Here is a 17,670-nt window from a genome sequence, read left to right as displayed (position 1 = left end):
GGCAATGACCAAAACCGATTAAGTTGTTTACCCAATGTTTCCCGTCCAATGTTTACCAGTTGTCCCAAACCACCGGGACGCATGCTCGAGAAAATGCAATGAACTCACCTGGGATTGCTCGGTATGATTCACACAGTTCAATTAAGTTACAAAGTGATCAACCCCGTCCTACCAAAGTTATTATGCTAGTCAGATTCGTATACAAGTTTGTACAAGTATTCGACATCATATTCCACGTATAGGCATCGACGTAAACAGTCACGTAAACAAGCAAAGTCCAAGTGTTCAGCCCAATCAGTTGGGCTCGTATTGTGCAGGCCCGATATCAGCATGTACGGTTATATGGTCTCGAGTCGCAACGAGGGGTTTCGAGTCGCAACTGTGGTTTCGGTTTGTCATGGTCTGGTTACGAGTCGCATCCTGACTCGCAACAGTGGTTTCGGTTCATGCTGTTTTGTGTCGGTGTGCGTTGGTTACGAGTCGCAACTGGACTCGCAACCACGGTTTCGAGTTGTGCTATGTGTGTACCAGTGTGGGGTCTTGAGTCGTAACTAGACCCGCAACCATGGTCTCGACTCGCAACCATGTGTCGCAACCAAGTGTGTAACAGTTTTCCTGATTTGTAGCATCTAAATTCCGTAACAGATTATGCATAATTTTGGCAATTCAATCAGAATCAATTAACAGTTTTGTTTACCATTCAAACGAATCAAACAGGCAGTTTTAACATAACTCTCATGAACCCTAGTCATGATCAAAGCGTGAACATCAATTTTTCACCAAACATAAATCGATTTAGACCCTAAAGCATAACAATTTCCCAGCTAAATCATAATCAAACCCAAGATACCATTAACACATCATACAATATATATCCGGTAATCACATATAATAGCCGATCCATGAACATTAATAGTTAACATCAAAATCAAACATATTATCATGAACCCTAGATCATCATACTAGATTATCACACATAGAATAATATCATCAATCATAATCAGACACTAACCGATTAGAGTACACAAAGGTGATCCGAGTAAGAAAGATCTTCGGTTGTGCGTGTGGATGCCGTCGAGTTCAGCCTAAGCCGAGAGAGAGAGAGAGACGAGAGTCTTGTGTGTGTGTGTTGTTACTAACTAAGGGCAATAACCCCTAAAGAGGTGTTTGTTTGCGGGCATGAGAGTGGGCCGAGCCCCACATCTCGAGTACAAATATTACGGCCCAAAGGCCATGTTGTGTGGTTCGGTTTGTTTATGACATACATACATGCACTCATATAACACAAAACACAGAATCATAACGTCATATCAATCGTAATAGTTCACATCGGCACATAATGTTACACAGAAGTGGGCTCGAACTACGAGTTGTCACAGAAAAGAAGTTATTTTCTATTACCTTAGACAATGCTTCTTCAAATGATGCTTGTGTCAATGTGCTAAGAAACCAGTTTCGTTTGATGAATTCTTTGGTATTGGATGGTAAACTATTTCATGTTAGATGTTGTCATGTTCTTAACTTGATAGTCAAAGATGGGTTGAAACAAATTGATGATGATGTGGATAAAGTTAGAGAATGTGTGAAATATGTCAAGGGTTCTGAAGCTAGAAAGGATAAGTTTAGTGAGTGTTGCGCACAAACTAATCTAGATTGTAAAAAGGCTTTGACGCAAGATGTTCCTACAAGGTGGAACTTTACATATAAGATGCTTTCTTGTGCACTTTATTATCGTCTTGCCTTTTGTCATCTTAGTTTGAGTGATTCTAATTTTAAAAGTTGTCCATCTATCGAAGAATGGGAAAGGGTTGAGAAGATTTGTGACTTTTTAAAGGTCTTTTACGAAGCTACTCTAGATTTTTCGGGATCTCTTTATCCTACTTCAAATTTGTTTTTTTCCTAACATACTTGATATCCACTTGAAGTTGGTTAAAGAGTTGAAAAGTGAAGATGATTATATCAAGATGATAGCTGAAAATATGTGGGCAAAGTTTAACAAGTATTGGGCTGAGTTTAATCTTTTATTAGACATAGCCGTAGTGTTTGATCCTCGGTACAAGCTTGCATTTGTTGACTTTAGCTATGAAAAGCTTTATGGTAGTTGTTCGCTACAATTTCAAACGGTTAAGACTACCCTTTACGCCCTCTTCAATGTATATATGCAATCTTCAAAAAACTCTACTTCATGTGGTGCTAGTGAAGAAACGGATTATCGAGAAGTTATCAATGGAGAAGAAAACAATAGCAAGAGTTTTCTCAAGGTACAATATTCAAAGCTTTAGTCAACTTTTCAAATCAACCATTCCCAGCTTATAAATTATAAAACCTTCTAATTTTTCAACTTTTTTTGTATAACAGGAGTTCAATTTATATGATAGGGCTTCATTTTCTAATGCCAAGCAAAATGTCAACTAACCGAGTACCTTGATGAGCCAAGGACCAAAATAACTTCTCCTATTCGTATTCTCGAATACCGGAAGGCTCAACAATATAGGTATCCCGATGTTGCTAGGTTAGCCATGGATATTCTTTGTGTTCCGGTTTCGAGTGTTGCATCTGAAGCTGCTTTTAGTCTTGGCGGAAGAATTATATATCAATATCGAAGTTCAACGTTGCCTTCCACTGCTGAAGCTTTGATATGTACTAGAGATTGGTTGTTTTCTGGAAAAGGTAGTTTTTATAATTTTTGTTTACTTAATATCATGATTTAAGTTCATACTGATCATTTTTTTCTGCGTAGCAACTTCACATGATGATTCTGAAGTAACTCCAAACATTATGGCAATGAACATTGATGAAGATGCTATTGGGGATGACAAATTGAATCAACTTTAGCTTGTGGAAGAAATGAATGCGTGGAGAAGAAAGAAGAAACGAAGACTTTATTTACTTTTTTCATTCATTTAGCATTCACGCTTTTGATTAGTAATCTGTAACTTTTTATTATGCTTTTGGGAACATTGACTTGAATTTGGTTATGGAATTTCATTTGAAGTTTTTGAACGTTGCGACTTTGATTTTTTAGCTATATTGTTGATTTTGTAAACTATTTATTTTTTAACTCGTCAACCCGTCCATAACCTGCTAACCTGTTTGACCTGTTTAAAATACGGGTTAACGGGTCATGTTCGGGTTATTCAATTTTATACGTGTCCGGGTTAGGGTTGATAATTATGACATGAATAATAATACGGGTCAGGTTCGGGTTCGAGGATTCAACCTGCCAACCCGCCAACCCGTAACCCACCAACCCGCCAACCTGCCAACCCGACACGATTGACACCCCTAGTTTTAACCTCTTAAGAGTATCCTGGGCCACAATGGGAATCCCATTTCACATTTACGAGGAAAACTTGGAGCTTTTAAATTTCATGGTCCATAATGGACAAGGTATTTCAATAAACCTTAAGCTCACGTTTAAATGTCATGGCGAAACATGACAAGTGCTTATCAGCTAAGCACTTTGGTGGAAATTTCCAGAGGTAAGAGTATATTTAGTATCTCAATCCGATACTATAGACAACCATACTCCATAAAGAGACTCGATGTTATCTTTATATAGCTTAACTTGTCAGAATTATAAGCTTTCCTTTATTGACAAGAAGCGTCGACTTAGTATGTTTGTCGACTATAATTCACATCGCGCCATAGCCACGATTTATCCTAGGTAACTTGGCGATTAGATCCATTGTTACCATTTCCCAAATCTATGTGGGATTTTTTAGTTCATTATGCAGACCAAAAGTAGTCTACGATGTTCGACTCACTCGCGCACATTCTAAGCATTATGCTTCCTAGGTGGCTATGGACTTTTCATGTCCATCCACACAAGGTCTTCAGTTTTCGACTATTATTAGTCAGAATTTACTTGTGTCATGTGGTTGACACATCCTCCATTCAATCACATGGATACCTTAAGCATAAAAGCTTCTTCAGGCAATCCATAATGTTTATTCTTCCACGAATGGTAAGTATGTCACCAGATGGGGATTTTAATTTCTATAAGTTTCTTACTACAGACAATGTGGATTTGGTTTTTGAACTAACCCATCCATGTCTAAAAACATATCGAATCCCGCAAGATTTATAGATAAAAGATTATAAAAGACAAATTGCTTTGAGAAGGATATATTTATTATATGTGAAACCATCTAGATTGGTCACTTGATTTTATAAATGACAATTAAGCCTTGAAAGGACAAAATTAAATTTTTTTTAAATTTACAATCGATGAAGCTCTAGCTAGCTCCAGAGTTCAAAACAAGATTCTAGTAAATAAAACATTTACGGGAAACAAATTCGTAATGATATGTCTTGAATAGCTTCTGCTGCAGCAGATTGGAAGGCTCAAGCATTGCCTTTCTTACCATCAGTGGCCTTGTTCTTCCCGTCAGTAGCCCTCTTTGGGTAGCGGGTCTTTATATGTCCGTTCTCACCACAACCATAGCAGGTGGCGTCTTTCATGTTTTTGCATTCATGAGACTTATGGTCCATCTCCTTACAGATGCCACAACCCTTGATCTGCTCACGGAGACATTTTCTGAAGTGTTGCTTCTCGCAGGTTTTACATTTAGGTTTTGCCTCATTCAGCTTGGACTGTTTATAATTCGAACCAGTCTTACCCTTTTCGTAACCCTTACTTGGGGTATCATCACGCTTTCGCTTGTGATCCTCCTCGGCCTTAATCGTCTTTGCTCTTATTTCATCTTCAGTGAGAGATAGAGCCAGATCCATATCAGATCTAAAACTCGTAGGTTTGGAGGATTTAACCATCCCCATGATTTCTGGAGTGAGTCCTCCAATAAATCGCGCAATGCGCTTAGGCTCGGGGGTAATTAAATACGACACGAGTCTTGATAAGGAGTTGTATTCAGATACATAGGCTCGACATTTGAGTCCTTTCATGGTCAGCTTCAGAAGGTCAGATTCAACTTTCTCCACCTCATGAGGTGGGCAGTAAGTCTCGCGGATCAATTCCACGAACTCAGACCAACTCAGGTTGTGCATAGCAACCTTGCCAATGGATTGGATCAGTGCCTTCCACCAAGTCAGAGCATCCTCCTTGAAGGATTGGGAGACGTATTTAACAATGTCCTTGGTGGCACAACCGCTTATATCAATAACGGTTTCCATTTCATCCAGCCACTTTAAAGTATCAATAGCTCCATTCTCATCCGTAAAGTCACGGGGTTTACAAGAAACAAAGTATTTATAAGTACACCCCTTCTTAGAGTTATGAGACTCAGTTTTCTTGATACTCTTAATATTCTGCTCACTCTTAGTTGAGGAGAAATGAGACCTTTCAGTCTTACGAGTATTAGAACGCGGTTTAGAAACAGAGTCCGTTTTCTATACTGATGGCTCTGGCCCTTTAAGTGTAGCCATAAATCCAGCCAGGGCTTTACCGACTTCATCGGCAACTATGGATCGAAGACGATTCTCTTCGTCATTACGGATTTGGTTCTCTAAGTCGTCACCACCGTTTTTCTTACTTGCTTCGCCAATGTTGGGGCTTGCCATAAGTTTAACTGAAATAATATAGCCATCAGTAATATTTCGAGAACTAAATAGCAAATCAATTTATTTGCATTAGATCTTACAAATCTATATATGTATATATCAATTTTACTAGCCCTGCTTACCACAATTGGTAATGGGCTAAGCTATATAGCTCACTGGCTTGTCACAAAGGACATTTAAATACGACACATTGGCCTGTCACGAAGGACATTAAAATATAGCACATTGGCTTGTCATAAAGGACATTTAGGATACGGCACATTGGTATGTCACGAAAGACATATAGATGTAGCACATAGGCTTGTCACGATGGACATTAAGATGTGGCACATAGGCCTGTCATGATGGACATTTAAGAGATATGGCACAACGGCCTGTCACAAAGGAGATGAAAGATATGGCACAAGGGCCTGTCACAAAGATTGTGAAAGATATGGCACAAAGGCCTCGTCACGAAGGACATTAAATGATATGGCACTAAAGCCTTGTCACAAAGGACATTAAAATATATGGCACAAGAGGCCTGGTCACAAAGGACGTTAAAATATGTCACAAGGCCTTGTCACAAAGGACAATTAAAATATATAAGCCGCGATCTCATTTGATCAAAGGGCTTTAAGGTTTGAACATAGTTCATTACTTTTGGATAAGGGGTCGTAGACCACAACTGTTGTAACAATTGACGATATAATATGGCCCGTAGGCAATTCAATTAACATCATAAAAGGATGTTCTAATAATAATAATCATCGCATTGATGATATTAGTCATGATCGCATTGATCATATAGACTATATGGCTTGGGTATAGCCCACCACCTTGGACGGGGAACCGTAGAGGTCACAATTGTCATTGTCTTATCAACATAGAGTAAAGTATAGCTCGTAGGCACTTCATCACTAAGGATGTTAATAATATGATCATCATACTGATGTTATTAGCTATGATCGCACTGATCATATAGACTATGAGGCTTGAGCATAGCTCACCACCTTGGATAGGAAATCATAAAAGATTACAACTGTCTTTGTCACAAATGGACAATATAATATAGCCCGTAGGCAAAACATCTCCAAGGATGTTAAATAAGATCATCATATTGATGATATTAGTCATGATCGCACTGATGATATAAACTATGAGGCTTGGGCATGGCCCACCACCTTGGACAGGGAGTCATACGACCACAACTGTCCTTATTTTGACTGACAATACAGTATTATGATTTTTCTCCTTCCACATATAACCAGCCTCCCTACCACTTTTGCAACACTAAAACACTCTCAGACTCTCTCCAAATTGCAGCTGATTCCATAAGTTTGAGTAGAAATACCAACATTCACAAACGTGAGCATAACTCACTCATTTCTTATCCGATTCACTCGATTCTTTTTCCTACTTCTTTGTATTGACCTAGCTACGTTTCCATTGGTTTTCCCTGGAAAACCAGGCCCTAGAATGTCGCCAAAAGGGCTCCAAAGTTGACTGATTTTTCTGTTCTTGATTCAAACTTTGATAAACTTGAGGAAACTCATCTCAAACGTATGTCCTTATGCTTATAACCACATCTATGCTTAGTTAGGCTTAAAAAAAGGTTGAGACATGTAAAATCAGAGGTGCAAGCCTCACAAACTTTCTGTTTTGGTCAAGGGTTTAAACCCACAAGTGATGTTCAAGCCTTAAGCTTGATGAATGTGTGATTTAGGATTAGCTTGGGCTATCCTACTTGAAGATCCACACATGGCTTGATGTTTTCTCTAAGATTAGTTGTTCTTATTCCATTATTACTTGTAAGTTCATGACCCTCCTTGAATGTTCATAACATCAAGTGTAGTGGTGAACATCTAGAGGCACCTAAATGGAAGACTTGTTCTTCCTACCGCCTACATGACTTCCATGATACAAAGAGGTTCCTAAATGGTGGATTTATCCTCCTACCTCCTACTTGACCTATATGATATAATATATGCTACATACTACTTATATGTATATTCCAAATAATCGAACCTTTGATGACGAATTTGTGTTCATTTGTCAAGGTGTTTAATTACATCATCTAAAACATTATGTGTTAAAGATGATTACTTTTGCATATGTACTTTCCATATTCCTTTTAAATTCTGAATCTCGACTCTAAACAAACCTTGAACTTTAACCCTTATATATTTGTCCTCCCAATCTGATACACTCGTCCACACTTGGATAATCGGAAGAATTAGCAATATTGTGAGTATACTTGACCCATTTTACCGTTTTCACACTTTTGGGTGTAACATATTTTTATACAAAACACACTTAGTATACATACTCTTATGCAAATACATAAACAAACAATCCAATACATGCTTACTATTTTATGCTTGATTCGTGTTTTCTGGGTGATTCTTATGTGATGAACTTGTCATTAGCTTCGTACAAGCCTCCACTTAACATGTATAGCGCTATAGGAGTAACGCACCACCCGTGAACGAGAGGTCATGCTAGGTTTATTCTTTCATACTTGCGTAAACAGAGGGTTGACTTGTTAAACGAATGCCAGTTTATACGTTATTCTCGATAACTAGGTTTGCCATGTGGGTTGTTCCTTATCGTTTTTATACTTATATACTACGCACCAAACTTGTATGCTCACCAATACTTTTGTATTGAACTACACTTTTAAAACATGTTGCAGGTTTAGCGATGATGTTGGTGATGCATGGAATCTAGTAGGATGATTAGATACACACTTTAAACTTGTATTCTTATTGTATTGTCTTTCGTTAATGACTCAAGTCCAATTATCTGGGGGGTACTATAGTCTGGAATGAACAGATTTATTATCTGTTAGAATGTATACGGGCCAAAGGTAGTCCCTTTAGATATGATCCGATACTTAAGAATAGGTTCGCTAGATTAAGCGTATACCGAATAGAATGTGGTTTAAACCCAACAAGTACTAGGACTTATATAATATGGGTAAACAAGGTACATTCTGGATTTTGAGATAAAAATGATAAGGTTAAACCAATTTCGGTAAACTTATGTAAACTAGTTAAGTAAGTCTAACCGTACGCGTATAAGCGATAACGGGTAACCGAATGAGTCATGAAAAAATTCCATATGCCAATACACTTTAAACAAGTTTTAATATCAGTAGGATATCAACTTGTATGCCCGTTAAGGTTTTAAAATCAAACTATGCCTCATAAGGGCGTTTTGGTCATTTAGCGATGTATAAAAGGAACTTGCATATAATCTGATGTTACGACCATAAACATTCTGTGAAAACACTTTATTTATGATATAATATCAGTAGAATATCAAACATATGCATGTTTTATAATTTAAGACCAAACTATGCACCGTAGGGGCATTTTGGTCATTTCACACACAGTTTAAAAGCTAATTTGGGAATCTGAGTTTATATCATGTACCTATTGTAAAAACATTTTAAATAAGTTATAAAATCAGTAGTTAACAAGTCTTGGTTGGTAAATATGGTTTAAAACCATACTACGCGCCGAAAAGGCGTTAAAGTCGTTAAATGACGATATTTGTGATGTTTTATGAAAACTGATGTTATGACCAGGTTTATATGGTCAAGATATGCTATTTAGTATAACACATCAGTAGGTAAAAGGTTTTATATGAAGATTATGCTTTAAAACCATTTTATGTGTCATAAGGGCATTATCGTCATTTAAGAACGTAATATAAGAACTTGTATGTAAACTAAGTATATAATCTGATTTGATATCCCAAAGTATCCTAATTATGATATTACATTAGTAGGTAATGAGTTTGGTATAAGAAATTACGTTTAAAACCGTTCTATGCGCCGAAAGGGCATTTCGGTCGCTTTTAAGCGTAATTTACGATATTATACGAAAACTTGCTTTATGATCAGATTTGTAACATCAAAATATGTTAAACATGTTAACATATCAGTACCTAAGTCATTTGCAAGTTCATTAACCCTTAAAACCTTATTTTTAATAAAAAGGGCAAAATAGTCAAAGTATGGCAGATTAATTAACGGAAACTTGCATAAAACTCATATTACTATTGCGATCGTGTAATATAACCTCAGAGGTTTATGCTACATCATATTATGATCATAATGGAACCTTAAATCAGTAGCATACTAGTCTAATTCAATTCATAATCGAAAGTCAAAGCAGAAGTCAAACTTTGCGACTTTCGGTTGCGAACCGACCCTAAAACTGGAATTGACGAGCCGAACATGTTTACGCTTGACTTTCAGCTTTAAAAGACTAGTAAATAAACAAGTCACGAAGGGAACACTTACAAATGGTCCTAGGGATTGAATAGAACTCAAAGGGATGCTCCCAATTGGATAGATATCAAGTACTAAGCGATTCTTACGATCTACTATTTCGACTTCTAAAGGATTTGCCAACTTAATACTAGGGAAAGCAAATGATATACTAAAGTTTGTCGATACAAAAGAATAACTCGCTCCATAATCAAATAGTATATGTGCTGGAATATTATTTATCAGGAAAGCACCAGTCACCACGTCAGGTATTACCTTTGCCTCTTCAGTTGTGATCTGAAAGGCTCTTCCATGCGCTCGACTACTCTCTCCTTTTTTTTCCCACTAATAGATTGCACCGGCTTAGGATTTGCCCATTTCCCAGTGTTTCCGTGTAGAAGTAGACACTGGCTTTTAATGTGTCCTGGCAGATTACAATTGTAACAGACGTTGATTGGACTAGGGCATTGTGGGGTGGTGTGACCCACTTTGCCACACCTAAAACAGAACATTTGTTTCAAGCGATACTCTCTAGGATGGTTTCTTCCACACATGTTGCATTGACAAGTTCCAGACCGTGGTTCAAACTTCTTGAACGAAACTCTTGACTTTGCCTTCTTTGATAGAGGATTAGAAAACTCCACCTTTCGTTTCTCACCAGTTACAACTTGACGGTTCAGCTCCGCCTCCCTTTCTCTTGCCTAATTTATAAGTTCCCCCAAGGTTTCACACCTAGAAGGATTTATAAACTCATGAATATCCTTCTTCAGCATGTTATGGTATCGGTTAATCTTCATTCTTTCATTCAACATCATATAAGGGCAAAATTGGACTTTATCGAAATACTCTCCAGTAATTTCTTCAACTGACTCAGTGGTCGGAGACATATGAAGAAATTATTCAGCAATCTTGTCCACTGAAGCTTGTGGACAATACTGTTTCAGAAATATGACCTCAAATTCTTCCCAGGTCATCTCACGTATCATTTGTTGGCCTTGGTCTAATTTCAAAACTTCCCACTAGTCTCTTGCTCGACCTTTCAACGGGTTCGAAGCATAAATCACGAAATCTTTTGGATCACAATGACTAGTTTCAAAAGCACTTTCAACTTCTATAATCCATCGATGACTGACGATAGGATTTGCTACACCTAAAAACGGTGAAGTGTTGCAATCAAAAAATCTCTTGTAAGTACAACCAACTTTTCCTGGTCCAATATTTTGATTTGGATCAGTATGCCTTTCACCAGTAGTCATCATCTTACTGTTTGACTGATTCTCCAGTTCTTCCTTTACAATCGTTCATATGTTATTGCTTACTTGGGCAATAATGAATGGAAGAGAGTTTTCCAGCGCTTTTCCAATCTTTTCATTAATGATATCATCATCATTATGAAAAACGTTGTTTCCTTTTGGCCTTTTCGTTTCATGAGTGCAAGAATGATGACTTCCTTCGCCCTCACCTAAGATTTCATTATCGTGTTGTGAAGTTGCTATTTCTTACGTCTGAAATGACGATAAAGTTTTAGGATACTTATTATATCCTATTAACTCTCAAATTATATACTTTCTACTGTTGCTCTACTAGATAGGTTTTGCATGCTTTTGTCCTTTATATTAAAGTATTATCTAATAGCCAATGCACATGCATGTTTATCTACCACCATACCTAATCTTTGTTCATTTAGGGAATTATATGACCACTTCAAGATTTGTATAAGTAACATGTATTTACAAGCATCACTAGCTAGGTGTGATTGTCTATACACTATCGTAGTACATTCTTGTTGTTATCACATCATGCCCAAATTCACAAATTTCGTTTCAAATAATTATCTTAACACAAAAATTGCTATTTAACAACTTAACATACAATTTGTACGACTAGTGTATGTATACGACTTTAATATATAATTTTAGAATAGTTCATCTAAATTTAATCCCCATCCCACTTCGAGCCTCGGATCGAACATTACTTACTCAACATATCAAGAGCACACGGTTTAAGTCCAAGTACTCTTATTAAATACTTAGTTCACTTAAACCATTACTCTGATACCAGCTTGTAACAACCGTATTTTTCTACATCTTTTTATATTATTTTCCACCAAAACCGGTCCTAGATTTTTTCTTTTTAAACAACAGCGGAAGCATTCATAATAAAATAATGTGACAAAACCACCATCTTTAAAATTCACATTATATATTTATTTGATAAGTTGAGTAAGTTTACATGAGGACAACTTATTTAGATAACCCATAATTTATACATCAAAAGTGGGTTATAAACATATGTTCGATCCTTAAACATACTGAAGCCCGACTTGACTCTTTCAACCCCGCACTGGTGATTTACCTAAAAAACATTATTTATACAACTATTAGCCAATTCTAACTGAGTTCATAAATCGACTATAATGTTTTTCAGATCACAGTTTTATCCACCCCACCATATTCCACCTATGGCAATGTAATAATTAACGGTGATTTTTAACAAGTGTTCACCCGATGGTGATATAAAGACTGACCACTCAAAGGTAGTTAAACGACTGGTTAACGAATGGTAACATAACGATTGATAATCCGACGGTTATTTTAACAACTTACCATGTGAATTCCATGGCATCAACTGTTTTCTCCCCTATTTACAACTAAACCATTTTATAATAAATTATATAAAATCACAACATTTACACCAACTATACTACACGCATAGCATACAACTGGTAGTATATTAAATCATGTTAGGAGAGTCGTATGAACTCACCTGATCGCCTAGTTTATATAATCTGTGAACTCTTTTCCAAATGCTCCTTAACTCCTCTCAAAATCGATGTCTCGATTATGTGAAACCCGCGCTTGCTACTCGACTAATTATTTTAACAAAATTCTGCCACTACCCGACCACCATGATACCACCAGAATTTAATGCCACGGATATTTGTACACTCTCAGTTACTCTAAATTCCCATGGTGTATATATTTTTTTCTGTCATTCAAAACTTAAGCTATGTGCACGTATATATATATCGTGTGTGTGTGTATATGTATATATATATATATATAGGGAGCCGCTAGAATGAAAACCACATCGAGTTGTAAGAACCGCGAGAACTACACCCCACGGAGCGCCGTTCGCCATGATTTTTTTTTTTACAAGTAGATGTGTATATTATAAACACAGCCGTAAAAAATCGTGGCGAACGGCGCTCTGTGGGGTGTAGTTTTTTACACCACAAGTTTGGTGAAAAAAAAAAAGAAAAAAGAAAAAAAATTAAAAAACACCAAACTTGTGGTGTAAAAAACTACACCCCACGGAGCGCCGTTCGCCATGATTTTTTACGGCTGTGTTTATAAATCACACATCTACTTGTAAAAAAAATCATGGCGAACGGCGCTCCGTGGGGTGTAGTTCTCGCGGTTCTTACAACTCGAGGTGGTTCTCATTCTAGCAGCCCCCTATATATATATATATATATATATATATATATATATATATATATATATATATATATATATATATATATATATATATATATATTTGTATGTGTGTGTACCCTCTTATTCTCTTCACACCCAAGTTTTCTTCAAAGCATGAGGTATTAAACAATAAAACGTGGCTATTAAATTCACTGCCACCACAATAAGCTTGCAGCTTAAGTTATCAACGTGGTGTTCTAGTCTAATTGATGACGTGTAGAGTTTAAATTTTAAATATTAATAATGTTATATAGTTAAAATTATCCATACAAATAATCCTTAACTATGTGCCCATCCATTTTGACGGCCAACTCACAATCTATATTTTCTTTAGAGTAAATTACAAGTTTTGTCCTTCATGTTTGTATCAAATTGCTAGCGGGATCCTTTGTCTTTAAATTTGACGAGTTTTGTCCTTAACGTTTCAAAATCCTACATGTTATATCCTTTAGCTCTAACTCAGTCATATTTTTTTGTTAAATATTGTCATGTGCCTTGCACATGAGGGTATTCTTGTCATTTTACTTCTTAAGGGACTATTGAGTAAATAACTTATATCAAGGGACTAAATGTGTAAAATGATTAAAGAATAAGATATAAATAAAAAAACCTAATTAAAAAAAATTCTCTCTCTCTATATCACACGCCTCTCCACTCTCTCTCTCTCTCTCTAAAAACTCTACAACAACCTCCAGCATCATTGTTATACCTCCTCCGGCCACCGCCACCACCACCACTACTGCCGCCACTTCCCACCCCCACCTGCTACCGACCACCACCACCAGTACCACTCCACCAGAACAATATGATCTTGTTTCTAAACTTGATTTTTGAATCTAGATAACATATCAGACCTATTGTACACTTTTAAAACAATGAAATCGTTCTATAAACAGACCAAAAATAGCCCACAACCTGCATACATATGAATCAAAGCATTCTCCACATGTAAACTTCTATCAACCCTAACCTTCACAGCCTGCCCATGACACTCCTGACCCAACAACAAATCCCCTGATTTACCACACACACTAATCAAAGGTGGAAAAGTAAAACTATTGGGTTTAAACAAAACGTCATCATCTCTAACCATTTCACAATAAAAGTTCACAACTTTATGAGGCAAAGACCTTGATTACAGTATTCACATAATAAGTATCTGGAAATTCAATACATTTGAACAGAAGTAAAGTGTAATCAGTGTCGCAAAAGGTTAAAGAAAGCATCAAAATTCGGCCTGCAATTGATGGGTTTTGGAGCAATTCGGAGGTTATAAAACGGGTCTGGATCTGGTAGAATCGGGTCAAGTTGTGGCATTTGTGTATAAGATTGAGTATACTATCTTTGAATGAATAATCAGATGACGATTGAGATGAAGAAAAGTGGGTTCTTTGGGGTTTATAAGAAACCCTTGATTTCTTGTGTAGTGTAGGTTAGAAGGGGATTGTTGCAGGGTTTTAGAGAGAGATTAGAGAGGCGTGTGATAGAGAGAGAGAGAGAGAATTTTTTTATTAATTTTTTTATTTATATATTATTATTTAATCATTTTAACATTTAGTCCCTTGATATAAGTTATTTACTCAATAGTCCCTGGAGAACTAAAATGACAAGAATACCCTCATGTGCAAGGCACATGATCATATTTAACAAAAACAATCTATCTGAGTTAGGGCTAAATGACATAACGTGCAGGATTTTGAAACGTTTAGGACAAAACTCGTCAAATTTAAAGACAAAGGATACCGCTTGTAATTTAGTACAAACAAAAGGACAAAACTTGTAATTTACTCTTTTCTTTATATATAAACTACTAGTAACTATATTATATATATATATATATATATATATTACTAGTAAACTAGTAATTGTTCATATATTTAGATACTACATAAAACTACTAACGGTATAGGATGAGGATCATTACAGAACACTAACTATTGCGCGAATAAAAAGAACAACTCTAAAACACTAAATTTTGGGATTTAAGGTTAATATTTATAAAATTTTATGTTTTTTTACATTCATATGTGTATTATATATACATAAAAAAACCATATATTTTTACCTACACATAGCCTACATACATGTTGGTAATTTAACAAACAAATAACCTACATATGTGTAGGTTATACAAAAAGTGAAAATTTTTCATATTTTGTTTTGAATTATGGTGTAGGAAACAATAAATCTTACATTTGTAACATTTTATTTACTTCATAGGCTTTTCGATTTGAAAAAATGGGTGATTCATTATGTTTTGCGTGTTCTCGCAATATTTAGTGTTCTGCAGAGAATCTTCCCCTAATGATATATTATCTAAATATGTATATATACAGTACATGTGTATATATAATGTTGTTTATTCATCATGATGCCTTATTTCAACAATCTTTTCACTTGTTAATTACCCGTTAAATTATTTTTTTATATAACTTTAACCAATGACTAAAAAAAGGATGTTACAAGTCACAACAACAAAACATTGATAGCTCCATCGGAGCCGATTAGATAACCATCGTAAACAGCCACGACAGGTTAGATCTGGTTCCAATCACCAAAATCGTTCACAATCGCCGACCTATCACCAGTGGAGATGGGAACTCATCTAGCTGCGTGATGCAATCTCAAACTAGGATCATCTTCAAGATCACTGCAATTGGCATGCTCGTAAACCCGGTCAGAATGTTAACGGCGACGTACTTGCAAAGGTACCCCAAAACTCGATTATTATCACCTGGAAAACCACAGTTGCACTCAAAACACCCACAACTTTCCTGACAATTTTTATAAGTCACGAACCTTACAGAACTGATGAAGATGATGATCGGAAATTGTAATATCACCGGCGACTACTGTTGATGTAATGTAAGTGGTGGTGCGGGTGATTGAAATTGGAGATTTGTGGTGGTGCAACTACTGTTGAGGTGGGCGGGTGATTGAAATTTGGGGTTTGTGGAGACCAGAGGATACAAAAGGGAGGTGGAAGTGGTGGTGAGTCGGATGTTTAGGAGGCGAAGCGGTGGGGGTTCGTCAGCTTGTTAGGGCAGTGGTGAGTGGAGGTTGTGGTCGGATGTTGGTGGATGTGAGGCTAGGGTACTAGTGGCGGGATTAGGTGGGTAAAGACGGTGGTTAAAGGATGGACAGATTGTATTGTTTACAATGGTGGTGGGTGAGGGTGGGGATGCAGTGGTGGCGGCAGTGTTGTAAAAGTTGGATTCCAAGGCCGAGTACTCGGCGACTATTCGGTACTCGAAACCTTACCATGGAGAGTTACTACAAGTCGGCCTTTATAAGTCGGAGGCAGTCAAACTCGGCCTACTCGGCGACTACTCGGAATACTCGGCCAACTACTCGGAATACTCGGTCAAATACTTGGTGGAAACCTTGGAATACTCAATGACTACTCGGATTACTCGGTCAACTACTCAGCCTACTCGGCTACTACTCGGGATTATACTAATTTTGACATGAGTTATGCTAATTTTGACATGAATAATGATAGTTTTGACATGAATTACGCTTATTTTGACACATATAAAATATCCAATAATTAATTTCTATATATTTAACATGTCCGACTACTCTACGATAGAGACTTCTACAACACTGGGTGGCAGTGGTGGTTTTTGAACATGGTGGTGGTGGAGTTTTTATGGAGGGTTAGAGTGATGAAGAAGAGGGTGGTGGGCCCCTTTTAATTATATTTCTTTTTAGGGTAAATTACACTTTAAGTCCTTTATGTTTGTAGCGGGTTGCAATGGATAGTCTTTAACTTCAATAATTACAGTTACAATCATTTATTTGGAAAACACATTACATCTTTCATCCTTTAGCGCTAACCAAATTAAAATTTTCAGTTATGTCTATCCACTTAAGGGTATTCTAGTCATTTCATGTTTTTATTTAAAATTTCATTAATAAATAAAATCAAAAAATTGACATATATATAACATCATCTTCTCCAATTCAATCATCTTCCCCAATTCACAAACCCTAACCACCACATCTTGCCACCACCACCTCATCCTGCCGCCGCCACCACCACCTCATCCTGCCGCCACCGCCACCACCACATCCGGGCGCCAACACCACCACAACCTGTCGTGTTGTACAATGCAAATAATGACCGCCGCCTTGGGTTTTCAAAAAAAGTCACATTTTAGAGACTTTTGCGGCGTTTTCGGAATCTCATATCCAGCTTCTTGTAAAAGTTTGGAGATTGGGGATGCTACAGGAGTATGAACATTAGTCATAAATCCTTGAAAGAAAAGGAATAGGTTGACCTCGCACAACTAGGCTTTCAAACAGATGCTTCTCCTTTCTCGATAAAAGCAAGCCCATGTTTTCTTCAAGTTGTTGATATTAATATCCCGAATTCTACAAAGAAACTCCCGCTCTACCATTTGAAACTCA

The sequence above is a fragment of the Helianthus annuus genome, chromosome 5 (genome assembly GCF_002127325.2).
Source record: "Helianthus annuus cultivar XRQ/B chromosome 5, HanXRQr2.0-SUNRISE, whole genome shotgun sequence".
NCBI classification, from domain to species: domain Eukaryota; kingdom Viridiplantae; phylum Streptophyta; class Magnoliopsida; order Asterales; family Asteraceae; genus Helianthus; species Helianthus annuus.
Note: the sequence above shows the minus strand (reverse complement) of the source record.